At 42.9% G+C, this 18,326-nt stretch overlaps 1 long non-coding RNA gene across 3 annotated transcripts in view; it reads right to left on the bottom strand.

Moving 5' to 3' along the window:
- The window catches only part of LOC308595216, a 67,435-nt gene that overhangs the window by 8,661 nt on the left and 40,448 nt on the right, over window positions 1–18,326 (bottom strand). The window contains exon 1 of one of the 3 annotated variants that reach the window (XR_014011929.1): window positions 2,277–2,412. The exons of the other annotated variants lie outside the window; for them this stretch is intronic. This is a non-coding gene — a long non-coding RNA (uncharacterized lncRNA). Of the gene's footprint in view, window positions 1–2,276; window positions 2,413–18,326 lie in introns of those variants that run through there. 3 annotated transcript variants of the gene reach the window in all.

Here is an 18,326-nt window from a genome sequence, read left to right as displayed (position 1 = left end):
CTAGGAAGGGCTCTGTGGGCACCAGGAAAGGGAATGTGACAACTCCTGGTGACATGCAATTATTCTGCGGTATAAAAATGGCAACCACAAAAAAGGCTCTTCAAGTACACTGACCGCAATACAGCACAGAGTTCCAAATGACTAAATCTATTGAAATAAATAGGTCTGCACATGCCTAACTTTGTGTTGATTGATTCCACTGCTTTTTTGCAGTTGAATATTGAATGTATCCAAAAGAGCAAGTGAGCACACACACACACGCAAAACGGCTATCCTGTCCCATTGATCGCTATAGGTTTCATTCTATTGTAGCCAATAGAATAGGTATGGGTGGGTGTGGGAGAGAGAGAAAGAGAAAGAGAAAGAGAAAGAGAAAGAGAAAGAGAAAGAGAGAGAGAGAGAAAGAGGTCCACAAGTTTCTTCTCTTTACAAAAATGCCCATGAGCCAAAAAGAGATTGGCAAACCCAGATTGTGTACCTAGTACCCAGGCCTACATAATCCTTTATAATGAAGTTCACTATGTGTCAGAAAGACCAAGGATTAATGCAAATTCTGTCATGCTGGCTCTGTGATGGCTCCAATTCCAACATCTCTGAAGAGGGGGGTACCAAGGAAAAACTATACACACCCTTCTTTTTCACATGCACCTGGGTCTTCATGGCAATAAATTTGGCCAATAGTTTCATCCACTCCTTACATTTGAAGGGAATGAAAGGTATCTGTGATGGGATCTGTCAAGCCATTAGGAGTTGTTGTTTTTTTTAGAAAGAGATGCTTGATGGGTTCCAATGGGTCTTTTTTACCATAAATATGCAATAATGAACATGTTCGCATCTGCAGCTTTATTGATCTCCAGAAGCCTTACCTACTCCACCTGGACTGTGTGAGAGATTGTTTCTTGAATTATTTGTGAATTTCCACAAGCACGCAGCTGGTAACTAGCATATGCAGCTGAAAACGTCATTTTATCTTACCCCTTCAGGTTCCTTTAATGGTAATGTTTTCAAATGCTCTGTGAACATCATTTTTCTATCTCTTGTTATATTTCAGTACCAGGGCAATATTTTCTAGTGTCCAGGCCATCAGATTCCCCCCCCCCCACACTTTCTTGCGAATTCATGAGGGTGGCCACACCTTACAAACTGGATGGGGTACTATTCTCTGATAACTATGCCATCAAATTCCATTATCTGTCCAAATCCATTACCCTGCTTCCTGTATGTGGAGGGAGACAGTTGAATGGCACTGTGACAAAAAGCTTGAAAGGCAGGATTAAAAAAAGGATTTCTTGATTCATAGTCCTTGATTCTATCCTACACAAAATCGTCACTTGTATATGGTATCAAGTGAAACAAAACAAATGACATACTACAGGTAGATTCCATCAGTAGTCTTTACAAATGAGATTTTAAAAGCAAGTAAAAAATAAAGGGTTGTATCCAATGGTGTCCATGCACAGAACCCTCTAGAGCAGATTTGGGTCCACAAAAAAGGGTCTTCCTCTTCATAACAGGGAAAAAAACCTTCTGTGTACATTTATTCTCATATCAATCCTGCCTTCTCCCCCATCATAGAACTCAGGTTAGTGTACACATGGCTCCAAAGTGATAACCCATCCAGGCAGTTAACCAGACTCAGACCTGCTTAGATTCAACAAGGTGATGGCCCCATGTGCCTTCAGGCCACTCACTGGTGTGAGAGTTAGATTATCCAGCTCTAGATGTGAAAATGTATTAGCTACTGGTAATAGAAAGGAATTTGGAATGGTAAAAGAATCGCCAGCTAAAAACAAACATTTCTTGCTACTTCTGGGAAGCATACATGGGAAGCATGCATGGTGCAAATGCTCTGGCAGAAGCACTGGTGTTTCAGCATGCTAACCGGCACACCACCTCACTCCTCTGCTTCCCAGTATTCAACGGCGACCCACCTGCCAGGAAGCTAGGCTTTCCCCAACCCAACAAGCCACTTGATGAGGCTAATTTTAGGAGGAAAAAATATAATCCCTGTGACCCACACATGTGGGGTAAAAAACAAAAGAATTGGCTGGGTGCCTGGGTTCAAACTGTGGGGCTAAGCTTACTCTCCAGCAGGAGAGAGCCACCAGAAGCAGAATTTAAACTCACAAAAGTCAAGCAGCAGTATAGTGTTAGGAATATAAGTTGTTAGAACCCTTTATCCCATTTAGTCCAATTGCAAACAGTAATCCTCTTTCTACCCCTCTTGCAATGAACTAACCGCCCACTGTTAAGTAAGTTTAAAATGCTTTACTTACAAAATGTTACAAAGGTCAAATAGATGCATTTATCCAAGCAGTGGCAAAGAGAACATAGGCATTTTCATAGAAAATACAGAAAGATAGCTTCAAACATGTGCTCTAAGCTTTGAACTTTCTTAGGCACATCTTCCTTGGTCAGTTATATGTCACAGAGAGAGTGAGAAAGAGAATGCTTCACTTCCTCCCTCATCAGAGAAGAAGGAGCACAACCAAGTCTAGGAATCTAACTCTGTGGTTTTAACCCCTTCATGCACTAACTAGCACTCACACACAGTTATGTTTGACTGCAATTTCCCACAAGTACAACAAAGAGTAGACCCAAGTCCAATTTCTCACTCTCTGTGGCTGTGTGAGTTCACCTTTTCCCCAACCTAATGCCATTACTGTGCATGTTTTTGTGTCCTGCTCATAGTATTGGTTGCTGCTTACAGGGGTGGGGGTGTACTCAATTTAATGTCACCAGGATTTGAGGTATAGTGAACTCACAGCTACAGAGAGGAAGGGGAAAATCAATATGAGGCTGCTTTTCTGCAGCACCAGGCCAATAGTTTTGTAATGTCTTGCTCTGCTCTCAGCTTTTGAAATAATGAGATTATACATTTTTAAAAGAATGAGTTTATTCGACCAATTAAAGTTTTATGAATTATCATAAGAATTTGTGATCCTTCTCAATGTTCCATTTATTGCTCCCTTAACATGAAAGAAGTGTGTGTGTGTGAGAGAGAGAGAGAGAGAGAGAGAGAGAGAGAGAGGGGGGGGGAGAGAGACGGCAAGTGCTACAGACTCCTATCATAATTCATACTGCAGATCAAACATTCAGAACTCACCTGAAAAACATGAAATAGAAAATGACACACCGTTAAACCGTTCTCATAACAAAATCTCTCAAGAGATTGCAGGAAATATCACATTAAAAAAGGAATGCTCCTACACTCTCATTTAACCCGCCTCCTAGTAATTCAATACCACAACATGTTGGGCAGAAATGATCACAGGACTTTATTTACAATACCTAATGCATAGCCAGGGGGTGGCGGTAAGCAATAATTCTGCAGAATGCACTTGACTTGCAGGAAAACCACCATAGCAATTATAGGAAAGTGGCCTTTTCATAAAGGAGGATGGCATCTCACTGAAAAGCTGGGCCTCCTACACAATGCACGATGGATACATTTCATTTCATCCATATTGCAACATGCCAGTTCCCCAAATGTAATGTAGATAAAAACACACACAAATCCATCATTTAACCTACTTATGCTAGAGATTTCCAAAGGCCTGATTTCCAAAGTCGGTGCAATTGTCACCTGAGCAAAAAAGAATTAAATATAAAATCTTCTCAGCCAGTGTAATTCTCAGTTGGAATTGCCATACCATTGTTACTGGTCCATTAAGCAGCTCCAGTGCAGTGTGGTGTGCTACCCAGGCCCAAAGGAGTTGGTAGAACTGATGGTAGCTTTCTGCAACTTTTTTGCAAAGCATTCGGAGGATAATATTGCTTGCATCCGCTGAGACCTTGACTCCACTGTTAAAGCAGATGAATTTTGAGAGGTGTCCAGAACACTGTGTAAAACTGTTGTGTTGGATGAGTTCCAGTAAACAGGGCCTCAGTATATGGACAAGATGCTTGGATTGGTCCATGCAACTGCCTGTGTCCTTGCCCTCTTGACTGATAAAAACTAGCAGGGAGGGGACAACTGGCTGGGCCAGGGAGGTGATTGATGCCTCCTTGTAAGAAGGAGTGGTCCCTGCCTGCTTGAAGGAGGCAGTGGAAAAACTACTCCTCAAGAAAAGCTCACTGGACAGTTGCCAATCTCCCCTTCTTGGGAAAGGTCCTGGAGTGGGTGGTTACAGACCAAATCCAGGAGTTCTTGGAGGAAACTGATTTTCTCGATTCATTTCAATCAGGGTTTAGGCCTGGTTTTAGCACAGAAACTGCTTTGTTGGGAGGGAGACAGGAGAAATGTGTCCCTGTTAATCAGTGCTTTTGTTGGGGAGGGGACATAGGGGTACGCATGTCCCTAAATATTTTGTGAATCTAAGTTTGGGCTCACTGAGGGGCAGTATCTCAATATGAGTAAGAAAATGAGAGTATCCCTAAATATATTTTTTTAGGGGGGAAAGCACTGCTGTTAATTCTCTTTGACCTTTCATTGGGTTTTGATACCATGGACCATGGTATCCTGTTGTCCAAGTTAGGGATGGGTGGTTCTGCTCAAACTGGGATGGTTGTTTCCAGAGGCTGATGGTTGGAGGGTGCTCTTCAGCCCCATGTAGTCTTCAGTGTGCACATCCTCAGAGTTAAATTTTACTCCCCATGCTGTTTAACATCTATATGAAATTGCTGAGTAGGGTCAACCAGAGTTTTGGAGTACATTGTCAGTAATATGCCTGTGCCACATAGCTCTAGTTCTCCTTTACATCTGCAGGTGTGGCAGTGGATGTGCTGGACTGAAGTCCTGCTTCAGTAATGACTGGATGAAAGCCAATAAACTGAAGCTGAAGCCAGATAAGACTGAAGCACTCTCCCTACACCAGATGAATGGGAGGTGGCCTATCTGGACAGGGGTAGCTTAACTTCTGTTGTCTGTGCTCTGGTAACCTCTAGGTTAGATTACAGCAATACATTAAATGTGGTGCTATTTCTGAAGATGGTTTGGAAACTTCAGCTGGTGCAAAATTCAGTGGCCAGGTTGCCACTGGGGCAGGACAGTTTGAGCATATAATGCCAATGCTGGCCCCACTGCACTGGCTGCCAGTTAAAAGTGCTGGTTTTGACCTATAAAGACGTAAAGGCTCAGGACTACAATACACAAGGGCCACCTGTCTCCTTATGAAGTGCCCCAAGCCCTGCAATCATAATAGGAGGTACAAGAGGTCCGGAGGGCGCCAACATGGGAACAAACCTTTTCTGTGCTGACTCCCCATTTGTGGAATGCTCTCCCTAGGGAAACTTGCTTTGCACCATCATTATCTATCTTGAGATGCCAGCCTTTAACTATCTGTGGCCTTTTAGAAGTTGATGAGGTGTTTTTAATGTATCTCTGTGTGGTTTGTTTTGCCTATTCTGTCTTATATTTGTTATTTATATGCTGCCCTTCTGACTGGGTTGCCCCAGCCACTATGGGCAGCACCCAACAAAATATTAAGAACACAATAAAATACCAAACATAAAAACCTTCCCTATACAGGGCTTCCTTCAGATGTCTTCTTAAAGTCAAATAGTTGTTTATTTCCTTGACATCTAATGGGATGTCTGCTTGTTTGTAACAACAACAACAACAATTTTATTATTTGTACTCTGCCCATCTGACTGGTTTGTCTGGGCAGCGTTGGGTCACTTTAGGTTGCCCTGGGCAAGATGAAGCAACTAACAAGTTTAATCAACAACAACAACAACTTATTCACCCTTTGGACACAAGCACTTCAGTCTACTCCATTTACAGCACAGTGAGAGGATGGCAATAGATGGTCATAGGAGATACTGGACATTTTCTAATGAGCAGGAATAATTTTATGAGCCATCCCTCAGTTGGGGAATCATGTTATCTGCTATCAAATTGGATGGGCTGGGTTCCATTCCAGAAACAGCAGTAAATGTTGTTCATTAATGTGCTGTAATGCATTTTCATTCAATTAGTCAGTGTTAATTGATATTTTGTTGGTAAGCATTGTTGTCTTTACAAGGTACTGGGAGAGTTCCACCAGCGTATTTGTCATGGTGGAGGTGTACCTGCTGTTACACTGGCATAGCTTGCTTCTGTCAGATCCTAAATCCCTCAAGTCATTGCAGGAAGGGTGCCTAATGGACACATTCCCATCCAGGGGCAACATGCCAATAGTGGGCGAGACCAGAGGCAGGGCAACAAATATAAATATTACCTTTGTACAGTAGGCTAGCTTCTTCATACTCATACATCCACCTCTGTGCACCATCCAGAGAAGCAAGAGGCATTATCAGAGTTGAAGGACACATTTCAGTAATGCAAAAGCACACAAGGATGTCGTGCAGTTCTGGAGAGGGGTGTGGCCTGGGGAGAGTCCCAAGGGCCAGATAGAAAGGCCTAGGGGCCACATTTGTCCACTGTGCTTCAGGTTCCCCATTATAGAATAGCACCTTAAACTAGAATCACCATATTTCAAAAAGTAAAAACTAGGACACCCCAAAAATTGTCGAGCTTTTTTTTTTTTAAACAAAAAATCATGACAAAGTGCCACATTTTGGAATTTCCCCCCAGACGTCAGTTCCGCCTTTGAAATTCTGGTAATGTCCAGGGAAATCTGGATGTATGGAAGCCCTACCTTAAACAATCAGACTGCTAGGCACACAACCAGAAGCCGCTGCATTCCTCTCCAGCCCTCAGCCTCTATCAATTAAAAGCATATCAATTAAACTGAATCAAATGTGTCTTTTTCTCTCTTTGCATTTAAATTCTCACCTTTTGCTCCCAGCATTGCGTCTTTTATCTGTCGTTACGGTTTCTTTTTCCATTTGCTTAAAATAACGTAGGGCTCGTTGCAACATGATAAAGAAAACAGAAAGGAAAGAATCCATCCAACAGCTGAAAGCAATCTCTAAAAATTCAAAACAGGTAGCTGCCAAAATGCAAAGCTGTGACTCTCTAAAGAGGCAAGTTTAGTCTGTCCTCTTTGTTCATCTTGCTGATGTTGTATGTTGGGAAGATTTGTCTGTGATTAGCCCAACTAGGAGGCTCTTATGGGGCTTTTCATTTCTTTTTCTTTCTTTTTTTTAAATCCACTACATACACACCAAAGCAGAAGGATGGGCATATGTACTACAGATGTGTGCAGTATCTATGTCAGGATTGAGAAATCCATGGCCCTTCAGATTTCTTACTATTGACTATGCTGGCTGGGGCTGACAAGAGTTGCAGTTCAACAACCTCTGGAAAGGCAGTGGTTTGGGGCCAAGGAGAGATAAAGATGTACCTCATCTCCATAAATAAACTTTAACACCCTCTTGCTATTCTGAACGAGGAGAATTTGAAGCCAATGTTTTGAGCCAAAATAGGCCCTTGGTGCAATACAACAGGCCCACTAGAATGTTTGAGGCACACAAATATTTTTACAGATTCAAACCTCTTTGTCTCTGTTGTATGAAGAAAAGTGCTATGTAAGCTTGGTGGCTCATGAATATAAATGTCTGTGTGGGCCAATCAGATAACAACAACACCAGACATGCATGTGTTGTTATTCTCGTTGTTATATTTACATCCCACCTTTCCTCCAAAGATCTCATCTTCCCCTCTCGACATTATCCTTGCAAGAACCCTGTGAGGTGGGTTAGGCTGAAGTTGGTGACTTACAGTGTCACCCAGAGAGCCTCGTGGCTGAATGGAGACTGGAACTCTGGTCTTTCAGATCCCTAGTCTGTTTTGATGTGCAAAACACTATGGAAAGCTGAGCCAAGCTGTCAGCTGTGGAATGGAAACAGGATCTGAAGATACTAAAATCTCAAAAGGAGCCTCCATCTATCCCCATTCTTCACATAGAGGATGGCACCAGACTCTAGCACTGCATTTATTGCTGATTTCATTTATTGCTTCAGGAATAATATTTATATCATATCTAAATTTATTTCATATTTATGTATTTAATTTTGTTTTGTTATTATTTCTTACAAAAGTCCATGTTCTGTGTACAAGGCTTCCATAGAACTCGCGATGTGTTTAATGTATAGATTCAATCAAAGAAGTATTAAGAGTTTTCTTAAGCTTTCAAATCAGCCTGCCCTACTGGGACCTGAATGTGCAAGGAAGTTTTCTACATAACATGTTTATTAGCCATGCCAAGAGACTGCTGACATTTGGCAAAAGCCAAAGAAAAAGTGGGCAGGTGTCATAAATGCCAAGAATAACCAGCAAACAGCATTAGGAGACACTGACGAACCTCAGTTTTAGGGCAGAATAATAGCAGAAAGTCACTTTGTTTCAATATAAAGCAAAGCGGATGGAAACAAGACCTTGAAGCATTAAAGATCCATATTCAGGAACTTTGTAAGATATTTCCACATGCCTTAATATTTGAAACAATGCATTTCAGAATTCTCTCTAACGCTCCTCTTAAGCCAGGCCCTACTCAGGATACAGATGGCACATCATTACAGCCAACTGCTAACAAGATTTCTATATTTTATAGCTCTCAGTTTTATATTTTCTCTGTTTACAGCCCCATCTGTGAACTACTCCACTGGCACGGAAGCATTTAAGATAGGATGTGACCATCACTGACGCACCACAGCCTGGTATCCTCAGACAATGGAGGGAATAAAATTCACACAGAAGTGCAAATTAGTAGCAATAGCAGCACAACATTGTGGTGGCATCGAAAACTGGGCGTGGAGGGTGGGACTAGGAATTTGGAATCAGGATTGGAAATGGAACTAGAGATGACTGAAAGTCCATCTTGCATACCACCAAGACAGCTATCATGGAACAACTCTATTCACTTCATTCAGGAGTGGGGAACCTCAAGCCCAGGGGTCAGGCGCATCCCTCCAAGCATGTCTGTCTACCTGCCCAACATTTTGGCTGGAATGTGTCCTTGTACTGTAATAAAACCTATTGCTTGTCTGGATGAAGGATAGACAGAGGAGTGTGTGTTTGTGGAACTCACTGTCTTGTGTGGATGGAATGTACTCTACTATAGAAAGGTAAATGTTGCATTCATTGTTCTGGCCACCCTCTGTCAGGCTTCAGGAAATCCAGTCGCTCCCACTGTGGCAGCCAAGAAGCAGATAGACAAGAAGAGTTCTTACCAAGTCTTTTATTCAATATTCACAGAGAGGCATAGAAATGCCGTCTCTCTTAGATAATAGCATTGCTCCAAGTAAAGTCCAATCCTCTCTCTCTCTCCTACTATATATCATCCCTGTATCAGCTGATCTGTGCTTTCTGCCTCTGAGCTTTCTGTTCTACTACTCTCAGTGCACACCGGGTCCTGGGAGAGGGGGGGGGGTCAATAATGCTTTCTGAAGACACTGAGTCTGTCACCTGTCTCCCACCCCCGTGCTTATTCTTCCTGCTGCTCCTCTCCCAATATTTCCCAGCTTCTCCCCTCTGCAGCCTCTGTACTATGACCTTCTGCAAACCACTGCTGTAAATCTGTACTGTCCTCCTCTTCTTGGGAAGGTTCAGGAGTGGGGATGGTCCCCACCATTCCTCCTCAATCCAGTCCCTGACACTCTCCCTCCTTGCTCCACCCAACAATGGAAAGTAGCACTAAGAAGGCTATCCATGAGGGAAAGATTTTCACTTGGCATCAAAAGGACAAACAGGGAGCCAGGCAAAACCATTGTTTAATAAGCAAACTTAATTGCCAAGGATGAGAGATATTATTATTGTTGTTGTTGTTGTTGTTGTTGTTGTTGTTGTTGTTGTTGTTGTTATTACCCTGCCCATCTGGCTGGGTTTCCCCAGCCACTCTAGGTGGCTCCCAATAGAATATTAAAAACACGATAAAACACTAGAAACTTCCCAAAACAGGGCTGCCTTCAGATGTTTTCTAAACGTCAAGTAGTTGTTTATTTCCTTGACATCTGATGGGAGGGCGTTCCACAAGGCGGTTGCCACTAATGTCTTTCTGAGACCCATCTGCATGTATGTTGTGGCTGCTGAGGATGGCGGCAGAATGCCAGGGCCTGCAACTGTTTCCCACCCGGGAAAGGGGCAAGCGACCATTTCTGGCTCAAAACTCACACACTCCAGCTCCTTGTTCCTCTACAAGAAAGTACTGTGTGTATAGTTTTATAACATGGCTTACGATTGTTAGGGAATTAGGCAAATTTTCCACATCATTTTATGAAAACAAATGGAAGAATTTGATTTTATATCCTTGTGTCAGGCACCTAGCCCTCACAATAAGTCTGTGCAGAAATAAAAATAGAAGCTTAGCCATTTTACTGCTGTTGTCAATATGTCAGACACTTAAATGGGTGATTTACCCATTATTTCTATTCGTTCCATTTCCGCATACACTATTCTTATCTTGCAATGGAAAGATAGAATGGAAAGATAGGGTTATTGCTGCTAAATCGACATGAAAGAACTAATTTAAGCTACGTATGGGAAGAAAAATGTCTTTAGCATATCTGTGTCTTGAAAAGCACCTTAAAGGTACTAAAAATATGACAATATGCACTCTGGAATGTTCCGGATGGTCCAAATATATTGTTAAGATTCTAAATCATAGCACATAATATAAATTACAATCTTAACTCAATAATAGTGTGCCAATGAAATAGCTAGCATTCTTTTTCGCCCTTGAAACAGTTATACTGTGTTACTGACTGAATATTTTTGGTGATGTTTTTCAATGGCAATTGTAAAAAAAAGGCCACTTTGGCAGTTCTGCTTGTGTGGTTGTCTAATAAGTACTCAGTTTTTCATTGGGGTGACCAGAAATTAGGTTCTGGTCCAGTTAAAAATAAAAGCTGGGTTAAAAATTTAAGCTCCTTTTTATCTATAGATAGGGCAGTCACAAAACTGCATGATAATGAGCAGCCTAGGCAGCCAGTAGCAAGATGCATGTAGGGACCCTAGTTTCTCAAATCCTGACACACAAGCTTCCAAACAGCCCTTTCAACACAAACCAGAGCTTTCCAAACTGATGCTTTAATGTATTTTTAATCTCCTGTTGGAAGCCGCCCAGAGTGGCTGGGGAGACCCAGCCAGATGGGCAGGGTATAAGTAATAAATTATTATTATTATTATTATTATTATTATTATTATTATTATTAGTCTCGCGACACATTAGTGTGTCGGCTGCATTGTGTAGGTGTGTCACACAAATGCTCCCCACGCTCCTCCTTGGGCTGGAAAGGGGTTAGTTGAACCTCAGGGTGGCTGAGGAGACTCAGCCAGATGGGTGGGGTATAAATAATAAATTATTATTATTATTATTATTATTATTATTATTATTATTATTACTAGTAAAACTGAATTACTGTGTCTCGAAAATGCGTGTCTAAAAAGTGTGTCACCACAATATAGACTAAAACCTCTGGGAGAAACTTTGGAAAAATGATTTGAAATTTACTGCATGCTACACATTGAAAGAGAATTATATGAAAATGATTCACATGTGGCATTTAACTTTGAATAGGTTGGCTAAGATGTATAGAGTAGAATCAGATATGTGTTGGAAATGTAAAGAAATGGAGTAAACATTTTTTTCATATGTGGTGGACATGTAACAAGATAAAAGAATATTGGGAAATGAACTACAATGAGTTGGAAAAATGTTTAAAATAACCTTCCCCAAAAGACTGGAGTCCTTCCTGTTGAGAATAGTTCAGACAGAAATTCCTAGGTGTCAGAGAAATTTATTTATGTATGCAACAACGGTGGTTTGAGTTTTCTTAGCCCCCAAATAGAAAGTAACGGAGGTCCCAGGCAGGGAAGATTGGCAACTTAAGAGGTTTGAATATACAGAACTAGCAGGTTTAACACATAGAATAAGAGAGCAAGAAGGACATGTATTCAAAGAAGAGTGGAAAATATTTATTGAGTATATGGAGAATAATTGTATACAGTTGAAAATGATGGCAGCATTAAGATAAATTCAACAGTGTAGTTAATATTTGAGTAATGTAAAAGTGGAGAATCATTAAAATGGTTAAAGTAAAATATGCAGGAATGATAGAAAAGCAAAATGAACCATGGAAGGAGAAGAAGGGAAGTCATTGGATATATAATATTATTTAAAATATTTTATTTGAGATGCTAAATTGAAAATTCATCCATATATATATACAGAGAGAGAGAGCGTGCATGTCACCAACATAAAAATTTAAGAAAGCTCTGACACAAACACTGAACATGTGGAGGAGAGGAGCAGGATCACACCTCTTTCTGCTCCACAGATTCATCTGAAGGTGTAAATTATAGATTTATTCAGATGAATACATAACAACTGGGGAAATTATATGAGGTCTTGCTCCTCCACACCCACATTCAGGGATTTCTGTGTGAACAGTTTATTCAGAAGAAAAATGTGTAGTGCTTTGCGAGGTAGAGTCACTATAGAAGCTGGGAGGACCCCATAATCCTGAATACTTTTTCATCTGCAGTCCTAAGTAATCCACCACAAGAGGGACTAGAGCACAGAGCTAGATAGTCCTGGTTCCTGTTTTCCCAGATGCAATCTGCTGCCATAGTCTCTCCAATAGGTCAGTCGGTAGAGCATGAGACTCTTAATCTCAGTGTTGTGGGTCTGAGCCCAACGTTGGGCAAAAGATTCCTGCATTGAGGAAGGTTGGACTAGATGACTCTCATGGCCCTTTACAATTCTGTGATTTGAAGGCATTGCCTTAACTCATAATGCTATTTACTAAAGCAGTTGACTAAGCCAATCAGTTTGCTAAATCAATTAATAAACGTCTGATAGCATTTATAGGAATCTGAGCATGACAAGGCTGAAAGCTTTGCAAGTTTGTCTGCTTTCAGCTTCTATACCTCGTCCTTTTGAGCAAATATTCAAGGCAGCTTACAAAAGAATGATAAAAATGGGAAACTTATTAGTAAAACAACAGAACAATCTAAATAAGGCTCATGGGGGAAGGTGGAGGTCCTAAAAGGCAGTAGCAGCATAAATGAAAACTTTAAGATAGTACTTTGGAAAAGTTAACTTTCATAGTCATAGTGAGGGAGAGAGCTTAAAATTGACAATACTTTGGGTTGATGAAACTATTTTGTACATATATAGGCAAAAACACATAATGTTAAACTATCTCAACATAGTATTAATTACTAACCTATTTAAATAAGGTGTCCCACCCCTAAAACCTGAATTCTGCTGCCATTGGAACATCTATTTTCCAGTTTTGCTTTCTACGGGGAAGAAAAGAAGCTTGTAGTATGTCACTCTAATTACCCTAATTTAGCAACATAACTGCAACATAAATTTAACAGAAGGAAGAGGGAGGGAGAATGTTTTCTATGATCCAACTTGGCTGTCACCTCATAAGCAAACAATCTTGGCACTGGAAACTGCAATATAAAATATGTGTGTTCATTGATGTAGGGGGACAACTTGTGGCTGCTTTCTTTTGAAGATCTGCTAGACGTGTTTTATTTTTGAGATATTAACTGGTTTTTGCAAGCCTTCCTAGTATGTTGCTTCTGGGTCAAAATTCACAAAAAGTGAATTAATTATCAATATACTTCACATAATTCCCCCCTCCTTTTCATTGTTCATCAATTTACAGGGGAAATTACAAAAAAAAAAGTTTTATGGATGCATAATCATGACCAGCATTGAACAGAAAATCTTCCAGCTTTATCTTCTGTCTTGGAATGAAAAGGCAGTCAGAGTGGAAATGTGTGCATGGGAAAGTCATGTAGATCATGGCTGCTGGTCCTGTCATAACTTCAAATCATTGGCTATAATTTCTGCATAGGGGGCCTACATACATTCTCCCCAGGATCTGAAGTCTTTGAATGCATGAGCTGTACTTTCCATTGCTGCAGGGTACTGATTACACAGGCCAAGCCTACACAACCAAAAGACAATTGCTGCCATTCACAGAGGTTAATGTTATACATCCTTAGACCTTGGGACTCACACAAATGTCTTGGGCCACTTCTTGGTACCCAGTTGTAAGGATCCTGTTCAGGCCCCCTAGACACCTTGCTTTCTCTGTGCTTTATGTGTGTTTTCCTGTAACAGGTAAGGTTAATAAATACACATTGCCATAGACATTCTGAAGCAGGGCTGGGAGACCTTGGGCCTGGGGGATAAATGAGTCATTCTCTGTCTCTCCAAAACATTATCCTTTCCAGGCTTCAGGCCTCACCAACCCTGATCAATACCTTCTGCGAGTGATTCTGTATATCTGGAAATTTTCCTTGAAGTGTAGTAATGCCTCACATTTGCCTGGAAAGAGGATGAAGGTGTGTGTGTGTGTGTGTGTGTGTGTGTGTGTGTGTGTGTGTGTGTGTTGAAACATCTGACTTTTGCTTCTGACATACCACTGTCATATGGACTCTGGAAGTCTGCCCATGAAAGGGTATGGCCCTTGAACTGAAAAATATGCACTACACATTTATGAAGAATCAATGCCGCATTTGCCACTGCAATGCAAAAAAGTAAATCTATTACAGCCCTATGTTCTGACCCTGTGGTGACCAAAACACCATGCCGTTGTGAGAAAATGAAATCAGTGTGCAAGGGCTTAATGCAAGCTCTGCTGAACTTTTGAACTAACACAATTATATTTCTTCTGACCCATTTTACTCTATACTTACTCTCATATTGCTTTGTGACCTTTATTGTCATGCCAATTCATTGAAAATGGCAGCATGAAAAGTGTTGGGCCGCTGCAGAAACTTCAGACCAAGCACATAACAGATTTCATCATTTTGTTCTTGTTTTCCGAGACAAATCTATATGGCATTGCTGTCATCCCAGTGCAATGAAAATGAAATCAGATCCCGAGTGTTCAAAAGCTATAGAAATATAAGAAATAAGACAAGCATACTGGTGCATGAAAGGAAATGAGAGTGTTATGATTTATTATCCATATAAATTATAAATAAACAAAAGCAGCATTTGTAGTTTTGGTGAACAATGGTGCTTATGGCTGTCTTAGGGTCTGGGATATTATCCCAGTGTGGGAAAAGGTTCAATGTGCATATTGATGTATGTATGTAGAGCTACTCCATGCAAGGATTAAACCAAGTCCCCTCTTAGTATGGAGGATCTATATGTGCTTTCAGCACTGTGTGCATGGAACCATTTCTCACACTATCTGCATGCATGGGCAATGGGGAAGCATTTCTGCTGTGGGTGTTGGGGACATGAACGCAACATGCACTGACTGCAGGTGGAAGGTTAGTACGCATGACCCCATGACCCCAACCTCTCCTTGTGTTAGAGACCTCTGTCAATATCACTGGCGATGTCATGACAATAGTATTGTTTCCATCAATGGTGATAGGAGTTGTCCAAAATAACTGATGAGCACAATGCTGGGGAAGGCTGATCTAGTCCAGTCTGTTTCCAACAGCAGCAACAGCAGCAATAATAACAACATTTTTATTATTTATACACCGTCCACTGGGCTAGGTTGCCCCAACCACTCACAATGGCCAGCAAGACACTGTTGGAAGCTTGCCATAAGGACAATGAAGGGATTTACCATCCCTTGCTGTTCAGCCCAGGGTTCTGGTGCTGGAAAGCATTATTGCGTGTTGAGGTCCACCAAAACCCCCCTTCCCAATAACTCACACATCACACATAATTTTTGTTTTAGGTTTTTGGCATAATTTTGGCCACAACTTTATTTAAATACAAATTGAGAGTGGTTGCTTAGGCATTGGTTATGACTATCTGTCACCCCCCGCCATGGGGGACAGCACTGACTCCCTAGTCAGTCCCGGAAGAACAAGGGACAGAGTCAGCTGGAGCTGCGTCACAGGCCCTCAGCTACTCCGCGCTTGCTCCTTGAAGCTTACGCGGCCCGCACCCTGCTCCAAGGGTTTGGACGAAGGGGATGGTAAGCTTCAGAATTCCTTTAACGGAATACCCGTCTGCAGCAGCATTGGAGGGGCAGGCACAGCCAATCCATACCCCTCCACCAACCAATTTTAAACCAATGCCTAACCGCCATTCGAGCCCTTACGCTCGCCGCCAACCACTCACAAATCAAGCCACACCCTCAACCTGGATGCTAGAGCATCCAACCACGCATCATTCCCCACTGGCGAGAGATGAACCCCGTCATCCCTATAAAATTCAATCGCCTTGAATGAGATAAGAGGGTGAGGGATAACAAACCCGCCCAGATTCACCACCAGCTTACTTGCTGCGGAATTAATCCGCTTCCTTGCGTGTTCGGTGGCAGCAGGGCAAGGACTACCACGCCAAATGCGGCGTTGAAGAAGCTGTGACCAAAATAACTTAGCAGTCGGCACCAGTGCCGCCAGCTCCCCCAGGTCCAGTAAAATGGCCGCACGCAGCCCGTAGCAGGAAGAAGAAACCATATCGTTCTCCCCGAGCTGCACCACGATCGCTGAAGGAGGGCCGAACTGGAGAACACGCCTTCGCATGAGAGGTAAAAATTCTCTCCACAGCATCCCCCTTCTGGAGATCCAGGACACATGTACGTGCTGCGGGAATCCCAGGCCTTCACCCAGTCCGGACTGGCGAGCTCTGTCCGCAGCCCAGTGCACAATACTGTGCCCTACTACCCAGATATGGATAGCAGCCCGACCTAGGGTCAAAACACACATATGTAAGTACAACAACAAATCATTTCCGCACATAGCCCTTGAAGGCGTCCGATCTCCATCGGCCCAGGTCCTTAATCCTTTTTACCGACAAACCCCAGTGGGCAGCGGTTGTGGCAGCTCCAATCCTAAAGGAGTGAGGGGCAAACTCCTGAGCCGGGAGGCCGTAAGCCGCAACCGCTTTTCGCAACACACTGGCAAACTGGTGTCTTGCTAGCGGGTGGCCATTTTCGTGAACGAAAAGGGGGCCTTCACCACCGGGACGCAAGGCTAGGTACTTGGTAAGGTCTTTCACTGGGCAAGGGCCACTTCCACCAGTTGCAGGGAGCGTAATAAAGGCGCCCCTGCCTAATTGGTCTGTCTTTGAATTCCTGACATTAACCTGCAGGTCACTTGCCGACACGCTAACGTCCTGTATCAGCAAGCCCCTTGAGCCTCCGTCCTGCTTAGGCTCAAGCACCACCTCACCGACTCTTAGGGCCCCGAAGAAGGCTAATGAAAAGGCTGCTGAAAATAGCCGAGCTTCGAATTTGGACCAACAGATGCTCCGCAGTTTGGAGCGCATTTTTGCCAGTAATTCAAATGTGATGGGGCGTCTGGGAATGGGCCTGGAAGGAGCGAGGCGCCCCCAACCCTCCACGGCCCTACGGACCACAAACTTCTGACATGGGTCTTTGTCAAAATAAGCCTTATTAAAAAAGGAAATTGCTGCTGAGTGCAGACGAAGGGTCCTAGGCGCCCGACGCAACTGGAACAAATGCGCCAGATACCGGAGCACCTGAGAGGTGGAATGGGAGGTGGTAACTTCCCCAGCAGATTGCCCATTAAATAACAAGAAGTCAGCCCAGGCCTTCTCATAGGACCTCAAGGTAGAGGGTGCGACAGATGCAGCTACTCCCTGTAAAACTAAGTTCTGCCAAGGTTCCAGAGATGATCCGGGAAAATTTCCGGACGGTCTCGAGCCACTGGCACCAGGGACCTGAATCGCTGCATCTGAAAACGGGACAGAGCATCAGCAATTTCGTTAGAAATTCCTGGGACAAAACGTGCAGAAAACACAATATTGAAACGCAAACAATGCAGCACGAAGGCCCGTAGGAGGGCCGATACCCTAGGGGAGCGTGAAGACTGCTTGGCCAGTACATTCACCACCGCCTGGTTATCAGTCCAGAAACAAACACGATGATCCCTGAAATGCTCAACCCACAAGTGCACTGCCACTACAATGGGAAAAAACTCGAGAAACGTTAGGTCCCGAGTAATAGCCTGCCCCTGCCAAGCGGGCGGCCAGCGCTCAGCACACCACCTACCGTCCCAATACAAGCCAAACCCCATGGACCCGGCAGCGTCAGAATGTACCTGGAAGTCGTTGTGCAGGTTCAAAGTGTCCTGCCACAAGGACACCCCGTTGAAGTCCTCCAGAAACTCCAACCAAATATCAAGGTCAGCCCGTACCTGACTAGGAAGGCGTATCTTGTGATGCGGGGCCCGTAACCCCGAGGTAAGTGTGGCCAATCGGGAGCAAAATGGTCGTCCGGGGGAGACCACCCTACACGCAAAATTTAGATGGCCCAGCAACGACTGAAGCTGCCGCAAGGTAACCTTTCTTAAGGGCAGAAGATCTTTAATAACCTTTTTCAAGTTGATAATCTTCTCAGGTGGTAAGCTAGAAGTTTGGGCCATGGTATCTAACAAGATACCCAAATAAGTCAACTGTGTAGAAGGACCCTCAGTCTTTCCAGCCGCTAAAGGGACGCCCAGATCTTCCGTCAAGGAAGCAAAGGCCTGCAATAACGCC

This window comes from Podarcis bocagei (genome assembly GCF_964188305.1).
Source record: "Podarcis bocagei genome assembly, chromosome: 9".
NCBI lineage: Eukaryota > Metazoa > Chordata > Lepidosauria > Squamata > Lacertidae > Podarcis > Podarcis bocagei.
The sequence above is the reverse complement of the archived record's forward strand: the minus strand, read 5'-3'. Positions and strand labels throughout refer to the sequence as shown.